This window comes from Numida meleagris, chromosome 1, assembly GCF_002078875.1.
Source record: "Numida meleagris isolate 19003 breed g44 Domestic line chromosome 1, NumMel1.0, whole genome shotgun sequence".
Taxonomy (NCBI): domain Eukaryota; kingdom Metazoa; phylum Chordata; class Aves; order Galliformes; family Numididae; genus Numida; species Numida meleagris.
Genome location: NC_034409.1, coordinates 150,597,705 through 150,619,455, shown reverse-complemented (window position 1 = coordinate 150,619,455; position 21,751 = coordinate 150,597,705). Strand labels below are relative to the sequence as shown.

General features: G+C 37.4%; 1 long non-coding RNA gene across 1 annotated transcript; it reads left to right on the top strand.

The window, feature by feature from the left end:
* Nucleotides 3,102-20,192, top strand: LOC110386952. The gene is made up of 6 exons (XR_002435117.1): nucleotides 3,102-3,213; nucleotides 13,816-13,879; nucleotides 14,173-14,259; nucleotides 15,328-15,397; nucleotides 15,505-15,591; nucleotides 19,930-20,192. It is a non-coding gene; the product is annotated as an uncharacterized LOC110386952 (long non-coding RNA).

Here is a 21,751-nt window from a genome sequence, read left to right as displayed (position 1 = left end):
ATCTTCTAAATCGAGGATTATCATTGTTATTTGCCCATCTTAATGAGTGCAGCTTAGTTAGCCTTGTTGAATCATGCCAAATTTTTCATGATAAGAATCTCTCTCTGTTCAGCAGGGTTATGTCATAAAACTGCTGTACAACTTTCACTCAAACTCATAAAAGTTGGCAATAAAGAAAACTGAGTAGACAAACAACTGAAAAAAAAAACACCCAACTTTGCCTGTGGACATTATTATGAAGCAAAAATCACAAGACATGATTTAAGTAACCTCTGAGTTTGTGGCCTCATATGTTTGGTTGACTACAGAGATCAAAGGTAGAAAATAAGAAATCATTTCCATTGGAGGAAAACACTGTACTTGCCTGTAGCATGGGGTGAAATGAGGCCTGGATTTTTATCAAGACTACAATGAGACAAGTGAAGTAATTGATTTTTATGTTAAGGAACATCAGTGTGGAGGATGAATTGAATCTGGATTTTATTTCATCATCCTTTGCCAATAATATAACTGTTAACTATAGGAAGCACATTTCTACGTTAAGAGATTAAAAACATTCTGATGAAAAGCAGCTGCCAACTGGTTGCAAATTATGTCTTTCACAACTGCATTAATTCTGTTTGAAATACTGGTAACTTATTTCTGAAGCATTTATCATTAAAATAAATGACCATTTTATTCAACAAAGCAGAAATACATTATGTTATCGCAAAACTGATGAGTGTACTGGAACACTGGCTACATCTCCAGCTTGTAATGGGGCATCTTGTCACCAGGTTGTATTTTCATGATCATATAGAACCTGCTTTCTAAGGTACAGCTTAACATTCTACTCCATGATAAACTGAATACAGGGTCTATTTTCTCTTAAAATAATTTAATGTCTCTGGGCAATGGTTTTAGGAGGACACACACACACACACACACAAAAACAGTCTACAAAAGAGATAAGTTGTGGAGTAAAAAATATTTTCTCAGTGTCTATTCCAGATGTTGGGATGAATTCCTGCAAAACAAAGCACTACAATTGTGCTCACCGTGACCAGCCTTTTATAACGTAAACACATATTCTTCAGGACATACCACAAAAAAACAGAGTGAAAAAGAACTTTTGATACTTTGGTGACGCTAGTAGTACAAGAATCTATATAAAATAATTTCATGACTCCTGCAAAGCTGAGTGACCTTTAGACTGCACATGAAATCTGGTTTATTTTAAGAATACATCTACAGTTTTGTATTTTTTAATGGTTTAGAAATAAATATAATAACTTTTGTATTCTCAGATATCTACATATTTTAATATAAGGATTTTTTTATAAGGAAATTATTAGATGTTTTAAATTGAAGTTGTTTGGAATCAAATAATTGAATGAAACACTGTGGTCAAATTTGCAGACTATTCTGATTTACACTATATGTAATAGAGTCAAAATCAGAGCTGATCTTTCAGTAATCTTTAATCATTAAGGTAAATACAGAATAATTATTAAGAATAATTAGTGCATTGTCATTTCCATTACATTCTTGAAAGCACACCTTTAAAAGAATTTGCCTATCAATGTACATTTTATTATTGTTTTAAATTGATTATATAGATGAATAAAGCAATTGGAAACATAACATTAAATAATTCCATCTATTAGCCCAAAATTATATTCTGTGACCTACTTGAAAGTATAGTGAGTCATGCAAAGAGGATTGTTTTTTTTATATTTCATCAAATTTGCAGTCTACTCAAAGTGATTTAAAACAATCATACTTGAAAAAAAGTATAACTACACTTAAAATACTAATAATAAAATCTATAAAAATAAATAGAATTTATTGATTTTTTCATCAGCATAAAGAATTAAACAATCTATGATCTCAGTCAGATAGAGCAACATCTAATTTTGATTTCATGTCGGAGATTCAAATACTGTATTTGATTTAAAGAAATAATAATTGCTTAAAAGTCTGGTGGTGATTTAGACTTAAGTTATGAAATAATGAAGTGTCTTCAAATTTGATAAACTCTTTTAAAAACTCTAGCACCAATCCACAACCATCATATCTACTTTAGAAAGAGTTCAGTTGGAAGGTACTTACAAAGATCATCAAGTCCAACTGCCTGACAACTTCAGGGCTAATCAAAAGTTAAAGCGTATTATTAAAGGCCTTCTCCAAATGTCTTTTGAACACTAACAGTCATGGAGGCATCAACCACCTCACTAGGAAGCCTGTTCTAATGTTTAACAACCCTCAAAATAAGGAAATTTTCCCTAGGTCCAGTCTGAATCTCAAAGGATGCTGTTTTTGTAATTCTTGCATATCCTATCTTTGGTTTATATGGAGAAGAGAGAGGTACCTCAGTCTCTACTTCCCCTCCTCAGGAAGTTGTAGAGATCAGTGAGGTTGCCCCTTGGCCTCCTTTTCTCCGGACTACACAAATTAAGTATCCTCGGCCTCTCCCCATAGGGTGTACTTTCCAGTCCTTTTACTAGGTTTGTTGCCCACCGCTGGGCGCTTTTAAGTATCTTAACATCCTTTTTACATTGTGGAACCCAGTACTGCATGCAATATTCAAAATGAAACTGCACCAACTCTAAATATAGTGGCAGAATCACCTCTTTTAACTTGTTTTCTGTGCTGTATTTAATGCATACCAAAATGTGGTTTGCCCTCTTGACAGCTAGGGCACACTGCTGATTTATACTGAGCTTGCTGATAACCAGCACCTCCAGATCCCTTTCTGTGAGAATGAATATGAGTTTGGCTTGGGCATTTTCCAGGGGAACCAAGAAGAGAAAAATATTGTTGACTACCTTTTACTCTCCATAAATTTTAAAAGATTGCATAATGTGATTGAGCAGTGCATGGAGCCCATAGTCAACGTCTGCTGCTTTGGAGCTGGCGCAGCTGGAGCCGCGGCAATGAATCCTGAGGTACAGGGGGGTTTTGGCAGATTTCCTTTCCCTGGGGAAACCCAGGAGAGGAGAGCGACCCGGCAGTAGCCACCAGCTCTCGCGAGAGAGGCTGACGTGGTGTGGGCGTTGCCGAGGCAACGGTGACTGCACCCAGGGCTTTACACAAAGCCTCAGGGAAGGCGGCGACGCGTCACCAGGCATGGAGAGGAGGAGTCGGTGTGCGCGTGTCACGTGGGCCGTTCCAACGCAGGGAAACCATAAGCTGCCCGGTCATATGGCTACACTGCGAGGAGGCGTCGGCCTGGTAAGTGTGGGGCAGCAGGCTTGGCTGCATCTGTCCTACATGAGCGGAGTGTGTGTGGAATGTGGTAATTTGTGAAAGATTTTTCAGAGGGAAGAGTAGATGATGATTGGCAGGTAAGCAGGTTGGGGGTCGCAAAAATTAAAAGAGTTGGCTTACCAATGATAAGACTACCTTTTTTGGAAACAGAGATGGGCAACATTGTTCCTCTTTTTCAAAATCTTAGAACAGTTGACTTCAGAAGGAATATCTGGAGATCATCTAGTCCTACTTTCCTGCCCAAGCAAAGTCAGCTAGGCTGGGTTGCCCAGGGCCACGTTCATTTGGGTTTTGAGTGTATCCTACAATGGGCACTCCATGACCACTCTGGGTACCCTTCTTTTTCAAAACTTAGAATAATCTGTTTTTTGCTCTTTCTCTAGAAGACATTCCTGATGACTATTAGGTCAGCAGTTCTGGATATCTTTGTACTTCCCACTGGTCAACTTTTAAACCAATCCATCTAGCTTTGTGCCAAAAATTAACAAGCTGTCTGAGGTAGAAACTGATGTAGTATGAACTGGCCTGGAAATTCTCTGCTCTGTGAACAAACGATGTAGTACGCTCCAGAGCCTTAGAATAATTATTTGTTTAGTTTTGGCCTCAGGCTAGTTCTGCTGCATCAGCCTTGAATTCACGCTGATTTTTGCCTGTGTTCAAGTAGCCTCCTATATCCTGGAGTGCTAGGGCTCATAGTAATGGTCCCCATACAGACCTAACTTCAGAAAACAGCTTGGATTTGGCATAATCAGCAATTCACTGGAGTCTGTAAATCTGGCTGGATGCAAGCTGAGTTATTTCTGACCCATATTGCCCAGGGAATCTTATAGCACCTGGATTGTTGGGAATTTACATTATTCAAGTACACCAGTATTTGGGGGTAATGGAAAGCTAGCTCTGCATGCCAAACTGTTCATTGAGATACATTGCATTTTGGAAGTCCAGGTTCACTCTTGCTTTATCTTTGGTCTCACTATGGAAATTAACATCAGCATTTTTGTTAAGATGGTAGCCTGTGCATTTCTACTTCTGTGGAAATAGCTATGGTTATTCCCTTCTGTTGCCAGCTCATGCCTATGCATTACTTTTTTCCTGGCAAGTCTTCTGTTGAAGGATCTGTTTTTTTTTTTCCCATATGCTTCCTATGACTAAAGCCTTTTCTACTTCTTGTGAACTTTTTGGATACTTCATAGACTTTCATTTTCACTTATTTTTTCTTTAAACCTGCCACTGTATATCTGGCCTATACATCCCCTCTCTTCTCTAGACTTGATTAGGAGAACATAAAATCATTTCGTATCACATGACATTGATTTATATGCAGGGAATTGGAGTATTTTTTTGTGTATGCTTTTAGCTTTTTATTGGGCATGGTTTACATCTTAATGTTAGATATCTATTAAAATATAAACAATACACCTGAATAAGCTGAACATAGTACTGATTACTTGAAGAGGATGATCTGTAAATTGCGTAATTAAAATATGTCTTCTATAATTCATGGACAAATTTTATTCCTAATGTTTACTTCTAAATTAACTAGACAGCATTCATCTACTTAATACAACTTCAACTGACAGTAAAAGTAGAACAAGTAATGTGATATTCAGCTACTAAGTTGAAGAGACAAGACTTAGTTTTTGTTTTCATTAAACCAGTAAAATATTAGTGTCAACAGAGTTGCACTGACTTACTGTTAGTCTAAACTAATAGTAGCTTCTCTACTCTACTGCATTCACCCAGTCATACAATGAAACACTCTGCCTGACCTAAAAGTGTTTCTACTGAAATTAACTGTGGTATTTGCAGAGCATAGGAAGGGTTCATTTCATGGAAGTAAGTGAGCTGTCCAGTATAGATATATACTTCATTTTCTAACATGTAGGTATGTTGTATCACTTGAGACACAACACTGTTGTCACCTAGACATCAACATTTAGCCAACAGATATGACCTATGACAGACACCTGTGTACTTCCAAAAAAGCAGGTGGATGCCAGAGACAACATCTGAAAGTGTCTTGATGACTCTACATACTTAAGCCTGAAGTTTTCCAAATTAAAATCCCTCTCTCTAATGAAGACATTCTCATTTTCAGTGAATGATTCATTCAAGCTAAAGATCCTTTCTCCCTGCACTGCCTATAGGGGAACCAAGAGGGATATGGTGGATAAGATGTCCAAGTCTGAAACACTGAAATTAAAAAAGATTATCATTCTTAAATTAGTTGAGATAACTTAATAGTGACAAGCACAAGTGAATACTGCAGAGATAAAATGATATATTTTGCACTTTTATTTTTTTATTTTTGTTTAGAAATATGTTTTGAGCAAAAGAATGGCTCAAATTAACAATATCCTTATATTGAATTAGGAGATCATGCTGTAACATTACAGGCAGGAGAAAAGTAGAATACATTTCAGATGAAAAAACCTTTTCTCCTCTCTTTAAGGTACTGTGAAAAAGCAATGGCATGTCTCATACTGGGTTCCTAGTTAAATCAATGATGATTCTACCATAAATTTATTGAATGATTTGGATGAAATATAGTTGGCCATTTGAAATTACACAGAAGGAAAGTTTAGTAAAAATAGAAAGAAGCCTTTTTAACTTAAAAACAACTACAGTTCTTGCAGCTTATCTGACAAAACACCTGAATTAAGATAAAAAAAAAAAAGAAACAGAGATGGAGAGAGAGAAAAAAGGATCTGGTCTTAATCTCCAGGCCTGTCATTTATTTCTTTCACACAAAAAGTATGGGACACAGGTGTCTGAATGTCAAAGATCATACTCTGTCTGCATGCTTCATAAGGCATGGACATAAGGACAAATATATGAAACAGGCTGGGTGAACAGAAAAAATCACAAGTGGGTGCAGTTTCGGTGACCCAGGTCAAAGGTTGCATTGCTTTTGGTGTTTTACAAATGTTTGACAGATTAAATGCTCACCTCCCATGGTTAGCAAATAAGCCATGCAAGTTAGAGTATTCATAAGAAATAAAACTTCATTCAGTGTCTTTATTGTGAGAGATCAGGGTCAATTAGCATAAGTAGCACGTGCATGCTCTCTGTACACACACATGCTCTTGGATTATCCTGGATTTTGGAAAATACATCTTAAAATATGTTGGTAATTGTAAAACAAAACCCTGTTGAAAAGGGGTTAGAAGTAGGCAGGTAGGTTGTTTAGATACCATTATCAAGGAAGATGATAATTGTGTAAGTTCCTGTATGTGTATTTGGATTATTTATATTCTTTCTGAGTAAAAGTCTAATTAATGCCATTTCTGCTTTGTGTGGCAATGGAAATTGGTAAAAAAAAATTATGGGAATTTCAGTATATCATAGTCTGCAGAGCTCTTGCAATGTTTTTCAAATTAGTCCTTGTTTGGTCCACATTGTATTCAGGCTTCTTCTCAGTGGTCATAATTTTGACAGTCAAGGTGAAACTGTGATTATTTGAAAGAATATATTTTGACATAGTGACAGCATATGAAGGTAGGCCCAGGAGAATACTGTAAATGCACTTGAGAATCAATGAACTGTATAGACAACTGTTTGTACAAGTGTTGATCCTTATGCATTTCAGTACTGTGGCAATGAATCATTCCTTAAGAGTTAGCCTTATTCCTTCAAATAATGCCATAGGTGCTATTACAGGGACTCTGGCATCTTGGGTTATCTATGCCAGTCCTTTCTTTCTACTCTTTGGCAGTTACACAAGGTAGAAAATAACTACTTTAGTTTCTGATTTTTGTCTTCATAGTGCATGAAATTCTTCTGGAATTATCTTCTCCAAGAAGCCATGCTGGTTTATATCTCCAGAAACAATAGTCATAGAATCATAGAATTCTTAGAGTTAGAAGGGACCTCTGAAGGCCATCTAGTCCAACTCCCCTGCAATGAACGGGGTCACCACAGCTAGATGGCTCTTACTTTAAAAATGCTTCCTAAATATAAAAGTAAACTTTTTTTACTTGTTCTCTTCTAGTGGACATTACTGTAGTCAAGGGGGAGAAGATTGGACAGCATTATATATTTGTATAGGAAAAAGGTGATGTGAGACCAGAACTGGTTATGGCTATGGAGGACCTCTCTTCTAGTTTTGAAAATTTTTGGTAGAATTTCCTAAGGAAATGTGATTTCCTAAGGAGAGGTTGTTTTGTCTTTTCTGTCTGTGTCTGTCCCTTTCTGTTCTTTTCTCCTCTCCTAAAATCAAGTAAATCAAGTCATAATCTACAAAATAACAAAAATATGGCATTAGAAATGTTGATGATTGTGAGCAGTTTATTGACTTCAGTTAACTCTGCAACAAATAAATAATTTGAATGTTCTTAATAAGTTTATTCACATAACATACATCCATGTTTGTGCCTATGCTACATAGAAGGATAGAATAGCTTGGGTTAGAAGGGACCTCAAGGTTCATCGAGTTCCAACCCCTCTGCCACAGTCAGGGTTGCCAGCTGCTTGATCAAGTACTAGATCAGAGTGCCTAGGGCCCCATCCAGCCTGACCTTAAACACCTCCAGGCACTGGTCATTCACAACCTCTCTGGGCAATCCATTCCAGCATCTCACCATTCTCTCTTCAAAAAACTTTCCCCTGACATATATTCTAAATCTCCCCTCTTTTAGTTGATTTTCCTCATGTTTATAAGCTCCCTTTAAATGTTGGAAGGCGACAGTGATGTCTCCCTGCAGCCTCCTCTTTCCAGGGTGAACAAGCCCGGTTCCTTCAGCCTATCTTCATAGGAGAGTTTTGTGGCCCTGCACTGGACTCTCTCCAAAAGTTCCACATCTTTCCTGTGTTGAGGGCTCCAGACTTGGACACAGTACTCCAGGTGGGGCCTCACAAGAGCAGTGTAGAGGGGGACAATCACTTCCCTCTCCCTGCTGGCCAGTGCTCTTCTGATGGAACCCAGGACACCATTGGCCTTCCCAGCTTCAAGCACACACTGCTGGCTCATGTTAAGTTTTTCATCAACCAGAACCCTTAAGTCCTTCTCAGGAGGGCTACTCACAAGGAGTTCTTCTCTCAGTTTGTATGCACATATGGGATTACCTCAACCCAAGTACAAAACCTTGCACTTTGCTCTACTGAACCTCATTTGTTGAATCTCATTTACATGTAACAATGTAAATGAAATTGGTTTAGTCACAAAAATACCACAAATATTTTTTCATGGTAATGTCACTTTTTGCAACTGTCACTTGTCAGCATTATCAATAAAGACCTTGATAAAGACCAAAGGTCTGGAAAGCAGCAGGAATCAAAAGCTGGTAATGTTAGGGAACCAGTTACCAAGGAAAGAAGGATGAGAACTACTATGGTAAGAATATTTGACCATTTGTATTAGTTTTACTCTGTAATCTGCTTGTTGGTTGTAATGCACCTAAATATTCTTTTTAGCTACAGATTTCTAAAAGAAAAAATGTATATTCACAGGACTCTAGAGAGTAAGTTGAAAGCATGTTCCTGAATGCTTTTTGCGTCTACGTGTGTGTGTGCGTAAAAGAGATGAAATATAATTAAATATACTATGAAAAAACTGAGCAATAAAGCTGCTAAAAGGACTTCAAAGTCATGTCCTAGGAGGAATGGTTGGGGACACTTGGGTTGCATAGTCTGGAGAAAAGAGAGCGAAGGGATGACGTACTGCTTTCTACAACTCCCTAAGGAGGTAAAGTGGAGAAGGATGTTCCAATCTCTTCTCCCTGATAACAAGTAGCAGGACATGCAGCAACAGCACAAAGCTGTTTCAGAGAGGTTCAGACTGAACATTAGGAGAAATTTCTTTATCATGAGATTGCTCAAACACTCAAATAGGTTTCCTAGTGAGGTGCTTGATATCCAATGCTTGTTAATGTTCAAGAGGCATTTGGATAATGCCCTCATTAATATGCTTTAACTTTTGGTTAGTCTTGATGTGGTCAGACAGTTGAATTCCGTGGTCTTTGCAAATCCCTTCCAACCTTCCCATTCCACCCTATCCTGGAAATTCATGTGCTGCATCTGAGATGGCCAGCCATAATAATAAAGTATTGATTGCTACAAAGTCCTTGATTTCCTGGTTGTTCATGCTGCAGATGTGCTCAGAACATGCTACACCTACCTCTCAGCATGCTTGTTTTGGTCTTCTTTTTATTGAAACAGCAAAGAGAAGATATGATATGTTCTCTGAACTCTCAAATATAATGTTGGGATACATGTGTTACAGTTAGAGTGACCATTTGAACTCAGATGTTTGGAAATCTTGTGGTTCACATTTTAGTTTAGCCTCTTCCTCCCTTTCTTCTTCCTTCCCTAATTTTCAGGTAGCAGCAATATTTGCTTGCTTTCCCCATATTGTGTCTCCTACTGCCTGTGTTAGAGGGAGAATAATGGCCTGGATGGGCCATGGATCTAAGCCTATAGATACTTCACATTCTTAGGCTCTAAACTTGTGGAAATTCTTGTAGCAAGGTAAATTATACAAAGTATTGCATGTGGTAGAATTTTAAGAAAACTTTATGTGAAATACAAAAATACACACTTGCTGAGACAAAGTGTGCATAATCTATTATACTATTGTTTCCCTTCTCATACAAATGTAGTTTCCGAAGGCTATATCAATAATGAAACCCTCCTTCCCTCTTTCAGTTTCACTATGTATTCAGTTCTAGATCCAGAATTCCTCTCACTGGTGGCTCCCTTTAGTGAGCTGAAACAACATAATTAATCAATACAAATACAACAAGATTCAGAGAAATGTAAATTCAGAAACAGATCTGGAGTGAATGTCGATAAAACTGTGTATTAGCAGGATAGGTAATTCTTGGAACTGTAAGAATGGCCGTTGGTCCATGTTCCAAGACTGAAAGATCTGCGTTAGTCTGAAGAAAACAAATCAGAGGGGACACAGTAAATGTAATCATGTACTTGAAATGCTATTGCTTATTCTCCAGGAGAGGAGAGAAGGTACAGTTACAAAAAAAAAAAAAGAAAAAAAAAAGAAAAATGATGGAATGAGGCTTCTGTGATATATTACAAATATGGAACAAGATAAAATCCTAAAATCTTTTCCGGTGTGTCCTTTTTAAATGGGCCTCTCAATTTCAGAAGCAGTATATGTAGCTCAATGCATGCAAAGAAGTATTGCCAATGTGTTTATGTGTTCATGTCCTTATGTATTGGAACATATATGCATACACATATCTATTTCTGTGCATCTGAAAGTAGGGAGAATATATTTTTGTATTCATGTCTGAGTGGAAGTGAAACAAAGCTACTGCACCATGAACTGAGAACTGTGCATTTCAGTCAACTGGTAATAGATAACAAATTCATACCACTCTTAAGCACACATACACTTATAACTCAGTTTAAATAGATATATATATATATATTCAAAATTCTTTAAGGTAAGTATTTAAAAAAAAAAAGTGAAAAAAGGAGACCAGGATTTTGTATTTAGAACAGAGTAAGTCATATCCTGACCTTTGACTTCCCTAGTCTCAACAGGCCTAGACCTGCAAAAGAAATTGTGGCTGTTTTCATCATTAAAAAGAAAAAGGAAAAAATCCAGTCAAAAACTCAAACAACTAAAAGAAGAGGAAGCTCTCATATGCTCAGGTACTTGAGCAACAGGATACAGGATGTGAAAATTCTAGATTCAGTTCATTCTGCATGAATGGTTTCAAACCCACATCTCACTCTTCTAAATGCTGGCCCTGAACTTTAAACTTTAAACATAACAGGGCTTTCTCAGTGTCTCACATTGACGCTGTTCCACTATGTATAAACAATTAAATATTTACTGGAGAGCAATGGTCCATGTGTTCCCATCTCCTGGGAGAGTGTCCTAGCTAGAAAGCTGGAGAGGCACTCTAGTTCTGCATCTCAATAACATTTTGAGAATTTTATCTAAAGTCGAACAGTGCCAACAGGAATGGTTGAATCTATAAGCGTCCTAAGAATGTCCTGCAGTCTAATTGTTCATATCTTTGTCTAATATGGAATGGGTACTAAAACATCAAAAGTAACCTCTCAGGTAAATTACCTAATCATCATCATCAGTATTTTGAAATGTCTTCTTTAATGTCTCTTTCTGGAGTAACTTTTCTATAAATTACTTACATGTAAGTTGAGATATATTGGAATGACTCTGTTATCTGATAGTTGAAATATGTGGTAAACTGAGAGACATTTATTCAAATCTCCTTGGGCTAAGGTAGAACTGAGATGCTGAGCAGAACATTTTATAGTATACATTTTATCGCAGAGAAGAAAAAACATAGATATTAAAGTTCTTTTGAAATCAATTCTTTATTAGGATAATAAATTATCATTTGTAAACCATATGCTCCCTGAAAAAAACAAATTTTGTCATATATTTACTGTCAGAACATAAACCTGTCATATAAATGTTTTCCTATAGGTGTAAGTGCCTCATAACCAATTACCTCACATCATGAAGTTAGATTTACTCTGCCTCACGAAAGAAGCTAGAACTGTATTGCTTGACCAGAAATATTTTCAGTTTCGGTCTCAAACTGGCATATTAGAACTTCTTCAGGATTAATAGCCTTGCAAATTGAATGATTACAGGAGATCCTGAAAAGGAAACAAACCTCCAAGAGAAACTTTGCGTCTCTTGTGTACTCTATCATTTTTGAAAAAGGCCTTGGAGTTTTCCATGCCTCATGTTATTAGCAGTACCAGGTTGGTGGTTTTGTCTGTGAGCCAGACTATAAATCATCATCAATGTTAGGCATGATATTCACTATTAATGCCTTGTTTTCGCTCCTGAAATGTCTTTTTGTGCTTATTTTCTCTTGATCCTTGGCATTCTGCTCACCATCAATCAAAAGAAGTTGGACATTCCTCTCTTTTGCCTCAGTGAACTCCTGATTTTCTTGACCGTTAACGACTCTCTGGAATGTAAATTTACTGTGTGCATCTTTAAGCCCCCGTATTCTCTTCTCCCAGTTACACTCCCTTCCTGGCACTGGGTTGCATAGCTGTATTTCCCAAATACTGAATGCAGAGCATGTCATAGGATGTTTGATATGGTCTGGGAGCCCACAGAAAACCACTGATGCACAACTCACTTTTATTTCACAAGCCTATGGGAGTCCAGAGGAATAAGAAGTCTTTCTGCTAGGCCAAACACACTACTTCACTCACACAAAACAAATATTCCTGCCTTTACTGCTTAAAAGGTCTCATATTCATGGGGAAAAAAAAAAAAAAAAAAGGATTGTAGTTCAATGTTTATCTAAAGATGTATCCTGAGAGAAGTTTTCTTGAAATGTATGAGTAAGCTTGATTTCATGCACCAGCTGTTTTCTTTACAAAAATGCAGTGTTTACTGGACTGAGAAACAGTCTACATTCATTATTCAGGAGCAACGAAGTTTTGACTGTTTCTTGAGCTTCTGCAAAACCCTTAAAAGGAAAGAAAAAGAAAACTGGTTCGACATAAGTTCAGTTACATGGTTGAATAATTTATCATGATATTTCCCTGAAGGTTGCTAATTCAAAGACTTTCTTTTATAAAAGAGATTTGTCAGTAAGCCATTTTTTCATTACTGGACTACTTCATTTTCACAGCCTGAAAGCTAATACATATTTTTTAATATTACTTCAAGAATGGTATATCAGTCTGCAAGCAGTATCTTAGTCATGTTCATTGATGAAACAGATCATTGACTTTGCCAAGTAAGAGGCCAAGAAAAGTTTCACAGGTTCATTGCTCAAGGCGTTCCAACTTTTTCTAGTAAATAGATGTTAAAACTGACACAATTCTGTGTTTCTGATAAATACTTCAGCCTTAATTCTAAATGTAGTCTTCATGGTTTTGAAATAGTTTATCTGTAGGTTTTATTACAATATTGGATACTAAGGAATGGACTTCCTTATAAAATTGATTTGGCAGTATGTAGGTAACAATACTACCCCATCCAATACTAGGATAGGCTTGATATCTTTCTTGCTCAGAAACATGACACTTCTAGCTCTCCAGTGAAGTGCACCTTAGCTAAAAAACAACAACAACAAAAAAAAAAACCCAAAACTTTAATCATGTTCAAACATTTTGAATCAATTATAAATAAGAATGGCAACAACTTTTTAGTCACCTGCCAGCACTATAGAGGGAAGCTGGATAAGGGATTGGATGAATTACCACTACCAGTATTGCAGCTTGTATATCTACTGCCAGTTTAATGGTTTCGGTGGTAACTTCTTAATACTTCGTGCCACTTCAGCAATACAAAGTACCGATAAAACTGTCTTAAATAACACATAAAGTGAAGTTTTTGACTGCTTTTCATTGCAGGAACTACAAGCAGCATCTGCCATATAACTATGAGTTTCAACTTTACTTTCTAGTCCTTCGTCACTCATGTTTTGTAATTTATAGAAACAGTGGATGTGTGTATGGAACTCCAAGAGTTCTGTGTAAGAGAAATCTTACACATACTTGCGGGTATTAAAAAGTCATTCTTAAATTAGCCTATACACAAAAGTTTACGTTTCCATAGTGGGTTTTAATCTATAGTGTTTTCTTTATCTTCCATTTTAGATGTCTAAGCGTTGAACACAGCTCATCTGCCTAGGTTTCCTGTGTAGAGACTGGAAAGAAATAAGTAAGGGTTGTTCTTATATCTTTAAAACTCTCTGTTAGGATGAATTGAACTGCCTTTGGAGTTGCCCATTACAGGGAACATACTGAATTAGACTTACATTTCTAATTTTTTGGTGTGCTAATTATAGGTTCTTATATTGTTATCACTTGCACTTTACTGAACAGAAAAGTGATTGAATGGCCAGCATTTAGTTGAATCAACTATGAGGTTCTTTTGCAAGAGGAAATGTTTTATGTAATGAGACTTGTCTGTTTGCTCCTCATTGTTCCTTACTTAGCACATTTTATCCATAGGAGAGGAAGAGGAATTTGTACCAGTCTTAACAAGAACAAGACTAACAGTTCAGTTCCTAACTGAATATAATATATCACAGAGAATCAGTAAGTTGTATATATTCTACTAATATATATATTAATATTGATGTTATCATTTCCCTCCTTTATCATACTCTTTTTTATATGCTGACTTGTATTCTCCCATTACGCAAAAACTTTTTCTTTCCAATGGTACTATTAAAAAAAAAAAGGCTCTCATAATTACAGGACATAAAAGAATAATCTAAATTCTACTTATACATAACTTTATTATAATTAATAAAGAATATTTCTACAGATTACATTTTTAAAAAAATCAAGTTTAATAGAAGAAAGTTGACATTTACTAAAGATCCTGCTTTGCTTTTGAGGCTAGGAAAGTGCATATTAATAAAATTTGCATGAACTTCTAGGCAAATTAACTTCCATAAAAAACAATTCTATGTACCATTGATTTGTTGAGCTATTTGTAGATAAATGATTAGACTAGCCAAATACGGGTAGAATTTGCTTTTGCGTTTTTTTTTTTCCTACAGAAGTCAGGAAGAAAACAATATGGACATATCTAAGAAAGTTTCCTCTAATTCTTTAGCTTTTTGTAGAAAAGATTTTGCTGAAGACATACAAACCCTATATATAGAGTACATCCTTGATTATTTGAATGCAGATGATCCAGTGGACTCAATTCTTAAAACTTTTTATCATATAGATATACATATTTTTTTCCTGCAACTAGTTAATCTAAAAATCCATAAGAAATTATAAAAAATGCAAAAAGGTGAATTCTTTTGTCAGTCTAAAGATGAAAACCTATTGCATGTTCCTAGCTTTACGAGTATTTTGGCTACATCTAAGATATGAAAGAGAGCCACTCAAAGAACCATCTCTGTTTATCTTGCCAGAAACTGCAAAACAACATACATGCTGCTCAGAGATGATCTTGTAGAACTGACTGGCTGCACTACACTGCATTGGCCTTCTCTTGAGCCCACCTAGCAGCCTGGGACTCAAAGACATAATATCTTATTTGAATTAGGATTAGATATTGATTTTTTAATAGTGTCTGAAATAATGTGAGAGTTCACCAGAATAATGTTCTGTAATTAACTGGATCATATGTTGTGTGTTTTACAGAATGATATGAGGACAGCTGGGGTGCTGGAGTGTGAAACACCTACTAAGGAAGATGAGTGCTCTAGCAGAGGTGAAAAACTCCCTTTCCCTTCCCATAGGTAGTCTGGGGATTAGTCTTTTCCAGAACAAGATAACTCTTTATTTTGTCTTAGAGAAATTTTTTTTTTTCTTTCCAAGAGAGACCAGGAGTTAGGTGGTCAGTATAATGAAGATGATCTGGGAACAAGGATCTGAGCTGGAGTAAACTGGAAGTAAACCACAGAGGTAAGTTATATGACTTTCTAGGTACAATTGTTTACTCACTCTCCACCCCAGGAAAGTAAAGAGAGTTTTGATCCTAAATGTTACAGGCTATAAAGGAGCTCCAAATAATTGTTATTCCTCAGCTGATTTCTATGCTTATGCTACTGAGATTGGACTTTGCCTACTTGGTATTTTCACTGCATTTCTCCTTAGAATTCTTACTTTATTCCCCTTTTCTACCCTCCTCGTTAACCTGAAAGCACTGACTGCAGTTTGTGAATCACAGAAAATCCCAAGCTGGAAGGGACCCACAAGGATCACAACATCCAATTCCTGGCTCCACACAAGACTACCTAAAAGTTAAACCAAATGTCTGAGAGTGGTGGCCAAATGCTTCTTGAGCTCCAGCAGGCGTGGTGCCATGACCACTTCCCTGGGGAGCCTGTTCCTGTGCCAGACCACCCTCTCAGTGGAGAACTGTTTCCTAGTACCTGATGAAGCTTCATGCCATTTCCTCAGGTCCTGTCACTGTCCCCAGAGAGCAGAGCTCAGCTCTGCCCCTCCGCTCTCTGTGAGGAGCTGTAGGCTGCCATGAGGGCTCCCCTCAGCCTCCTCTGCTCTGGGCTGAACGAACCAAGTGATCTCAGGCTGATCCTCATACGTTTTCCCCCCTAGACCTTTTACCATCTTTGTTGCCCTCCTTTGGACACTAATAGTTTTATGCCTGCCTTATGATGTGATGCCCAAAACTGTATTCAGTGTGAGGCTGCAGCAGGGCTTAGTAGGACAGTCACTTCCATTTACCACCTAGTTATGTTGTGCTTAGGGTACTCTGGGATAGGACTGGCCCTTCTTTATGAACTTCTTAAATACAAATTCTTACTCTAAACTGTCTCATGATAACTTCTGAATCAGGATTTCTGAAAGGAAAAACATCAGTCTTGTTGCACTGAAAATGCACAGGTGGTATCGTTTATTTTGTTTATGTCAGATACATTTGATAAATGCATATGTGATGCTGTACATAAATTAAATGGACATTTCCTTACATTTTTTTACAACAGTTTAATCAATTTGAAGTTGATCAGATTCCACGAAACAGGTCATTTACATAGCTGGCAGATATGCAGCTCCTGGAGTATTCCTAGAGTAATGAAGACTGACAACTGAGTGTCCAGACAAATAAGTCTAAAATGTCAAATTAAAAAAGAAACCAAATTAAAAAAAATACAAAACAAATAAACAAAACCTCAAACAAACAAATTACATGTAAAAGTCTATTACATTTCACTGGAATGAAGAATGAAGCTAAATGAAGAATATTGCAAATTCACATGAATCCAGAGGATGCTTTTCTTTGACGGATGATATACAGACTGACATTATCAATTCATCCTGATTGTGGGCTGTCAGATGTCCTGATATTTGATTAATCTTTCAGCTACAATAACTGCTTGGTATTTAAACATTCACTAGTGCTACATGAAAAAATCTTCAGTGTCATATTTGACTTTCCACGTTCACTTGGTTTGCTTCAACTAAGAAAATCAAATTATAATGTCCAAAAAGATAAATCCAAGTAAAAGTCTAAAGTTATAATCAGTTTTTTAAGTATTGGATGTTTTGAGGAAAAAGGATTTTTTATTTTTATTTCCAGTCAATGAGGCAAGATAGTCTAAGAAATTATATAAAATAGTTCATTAGACAGATACTCAAACATGATAAATTATTCTGTAGCTCCTGAAAGATTTGCTGAGTAGCATGACAGAAAATGATGACAAGTTATGGAAACTTGAACAGATCATAGAATCACAGAATCATAGAATCACAGAACCTTGAGAGTTGTAAGGGACTCTTTAAAGGTCACCTAGTCCAACTCCCCTGCAATAAACAGGGACATCTACTGCTAGATCAGGTTGCTCAGAGCCCCATCCAGCCTGACCTTAAATGTCTCCAGGGGTGAGGTATCCACTCCATTTCTGGGCAACCTGTTTCACCTCACTGTAAAAAAACTTTATATCCAATCTAAGTCTCCCCTCTTTTCATTTGAAACCAGTTCCCTTTGTTCTGTCAACACAGACCCTGCTCAAGAGTCTGTTCCCTTCTTTCTTAAAGCCTCCAGTTTAGATATTGAAAGGCTGCTATCAGGTCTCCCTGGAGCTTTCTCTTTTCCAGGCTGAACAGCCCCAGATCTCTCAGCCTGTCCTCATAGGAGAGATGTTCCATCCCTTAGATAATTTTTTGTGGCCCTCCTCTGGACATGGTTTAACAGGTCAAAATCTCTACAACCTCCCTTCAGGTAGTTATAGAGAGTGATAAGCTCTCCCCTGAGCCTTCTCTTCTCCAGACTGACCAATCCCAGCTCCCTCAGCCATTCCTCATAAGGCCTGTGCTCCAGACCCCAGCTGGATTTAACTCCATTCACTATCATTCTCTGGGCCTGGCCTTCCAGCCAGCTCCTTACCCAGCAAAGTGTGTACCTGTCCAAGCCACGGGCTGCCAGCTTCTCGAGGAGAGTGCTGTGGGAGACAGTGTCAAAGGCTTTGCTGAAGTCTAGGTGGACTACATCAGCAGCCTTTCCCTCATCCACCAGGTGGGTCACTCGATCACAGAAGGAGATCAGGTTGGTCAAGCAGGACCTGCCCTTCACGAACCCATGCTGGCTGGGCCTGATCCCCTAGTTGTCCCAAACATGCCTTGTGATCTCCCTCAAGACAATCTGCTCCATAACCTTCCCTGGCACTGAGGTCAGGCTGACAGGCCTGTAGTTCCCCGGATCCTCCTTACGACCCTTCTTGTAGATGGGAGTCACACTGGCAAGTCTCCAGTCTTCTAGGACCTCTCCAGTTGACCAGGAATGCTGATGGATGATGGAAAGTGGCTTGGCTATCACCTCCACCAGTTCCCTTAGCACTCTCAGATGGATCTCATCCAGCCCCAAGGACCTGTGGTTGTCCAGGTGGAAAAGAAGGCATTTGATCCTCCTGTGAACTTCATATTGAGATATTAAAATGTACTTCCTAAATTCATAACACAAAGGTAACACCTTGTACCAAGAAGAGAGGATTTAAATGGGATCAAATAGCTTTAAAAAGATAAATTCTTTTTCTTAAGGGCTTTGAAAAAATTAAAGACTTGCCATTCAGATTCTCCACTGTATTTTGTCCAAAGAAGCCTTTTATGGATGCAGTAGCATTTAACAACAACTTTTTTTTTCCCCTCCATTTTATTTATTTATTTATTTATTTATGCACCTGCATTGCTGATTAACCAGAGGCAAAGGGTTTCCAGAGTCAGCCTGTGCCCTGACTCTAATCACCCCACGTCTGTGCTCCTCTATCCTTTACCCTACATCTTATGTCCCCATTTCTCAAGTGTCTGCTTTCATACTATGCCTGTATTTCTATCTGTTTCACTATATGTCTGTTAAAGTCATAAATAACTTTTCCTATAAAGAAAAACTCCTAGTTATTTTTATTTATATAAAATTTTGGTTATACCATATGAAAAGCAAAATGTACAAATTAGGCATAGCCAACTCATCATTAGAAAAACTGCTGTAACAGCTAAGCCAAGTGCAAACAGAGCTCCAGTCAGGACAGGAAATTTTGGATAAAGCAAGCCTGACAAGTTGCAGTCCTGAGATCTGGCAATATACTTTCTGTTGGGTTGCAGGGCAAAAGTGACACAGCTGAGTTCAAGCCTCTTAACAAAGTCAAGACTGCCACCTCCAGCAGGCAGTTTATTTCTTAGGTGCTAAAGCCTGGATTAATTTTGGTGTGGTAATTAAATTTTTAAGATAAACAGAGTGAATGCAGGCATTTATGCTCACTTAGTGCCAATGTGATGACTACAGGAAATGAATAGCAGGGGATTAAAAAAAGAGACAAAATCTGAAGGATTATACAAATAAATAGCAGATTTTTCCAAGACGGATCTGGGACGTGACTCTCCTTAAGGCTGAGTTCCCTTATTTCTCAGCTACTGGCCACAGAATAATTCCTGCTCTGCTGAATCACCTTCTGGTACAATAGAATTGTAGAAAGCTGCAATGAAAATACAACAGCCGGGTGAACTTGAAAGTACTTGCCTTCTGACTTTGCTGTCTGTATAAATATCAGACATTTGTAAAAAACAACATTCATCTGGTTACTCAGCAATAATCAGTCTCACAGTCCCTTGGTTAATGAACTGGGCAGGCCTTGAGACACTTATTTTGGATATATGCAGATAAACGAAAGGCTAAATATTTAGAAGAATGACAAAAATTGCATTTACTTCCACTTAGAAGTTCTTGATACTGTACATCAGGTTAACCGTCCCATAATATAAATAATTACTATTGTCTCTTCTATTCAGGCTTTACCTTCTATAACTAAAGCTACTGAAGAACATTGCGTTGACTTCAGTGGAATGAATATCAACCAGATTGTATCTAGGAACTTCAACTGTCATTTTTTACAGTGGAAATTGTACTTTAAAAAGTGAATGACAGCTGTTTCTTCTTCTTCTTTTCTTTTCCTTGTTCTTCTTTTAAATGAGTTGCTTTACTTGCTTGCTTTTCAGTTACAGCTTTCCTTTCTCACTGTTGTTTCCTACTTAACATTGTAGTACATATACAAATAAAGCACTGTTTTATCAATTTCTACGAATGTGCCTATAGTCAGGGGTAATCCTATTTATTCTAAAATAAGAATTGGATCTTCCTTCCTATCTGAACCCTGTGATCCAAAGGGACCCAACCCCTCATTTCCTATTTAGACAGCAATTATTTGCTCATCTTCCTTTCACATATATATAGCAGTTTAATGTGAGAAAATTAAGAATTTGTGTTATAAGCTACAACAGAATTCAGAACTTCCTGAGGTTGTAGTTTAATTTATGTCTGACAAATGTTAAGGTATTTGGTATTCTCTATGAAAGTACAGAACATATCCTGCAGTAGTCTTAGGTATAAAGCAAGAATTATGTCCAAAAAAAAGTCTTTATTGGTGGCTTGCCTAAATCCCCCATAATGTTAAACAAACAAACAAAAAAGCGGATTTTAGTAATTATGTCTTATATGAAAAATAATGGTTTAAATGATGCAAAAGAATATTTTTGAAAATTAAAGAAGAACCCTTAAACAGGGTTCATAAAATGCTACCATTTCTCCCTTCCATAACATGACTTGCCACACACATAAATCTTTGATCTTTGTGGTCTTTTTTTTTGAGGTCCTTTTCAACCCAGGGCCTTCTAAGATTATGATTCTATATGGGTCCAGAGGAGAGCCACTGAGATGATCAGAGGGCTGGAGCACCTCTCCTATGAAGAAAGGTTGAGGGAACTGGGCTTGTTTAGTTTGGAAAAGAGAAGGCTCCGGGGAGACCTCATCGTGGCCTTGAAGGGAGCACATAAACAGGAGGAACGACTGTTTGCATGGGTTGATAGTGATAGGACAAGGGGGAATAGTTTTAAACTAAGACAGGGGAGATTTAGGTTAGATATTAGGAGGACACTGAGAAGGTGGTGGCGTGCTGGAACAGGTTGCCCAAGGAGGCTGTGGATTCCCCGTCCCTGGAGGCATTCAAGGCCAGGCTGGATGTGGCTCTGGGCAGCCTTGTCTAGTGGTTGGCAACCCTGCCCACAGCAGGGGGTTAAAACTAGATGATCTTTGAGATCCTTTTCAACACAGGCCATTCTTATGATTACGATTATAAATAATCCAACACTCCTACCATTTCCTACCAGCAGATAGGAAACCTACGCTATTTTTATTTGTCAAATCTGCATTTAACATTTTATTTTGCTTAAAGTGTTTACGTCCCTTTATTCAGATGTTAAGTTTTTGATAAGAGGGATGAGACTTAAGGACAAAGGTGTGAAAAGCTGAGTCATTGCCATTTAATGGAAAGGAGGTTGTAGCATTATTCTTTCTCCCTGGTATATATTTAAAAAAGGAAACCTGTTAAATCTTAACTAGAAAGCAAACTTTTGATTGAGAATTGGTATGACTAGGGTTGGGGGAGTTATCTGAAGCTTTCTGAAGATACATTTGGTTTGTTTACAAAATACTAGAGACAATAAGTAGAAAACTTGCACTTAAAATAACACTGAGATGATTCATGTAATGAAATATAAAGTTAGGGCTCTTCATCCGTTTGTTGCACAACTCACTATATTTCCTGTTATAAATACC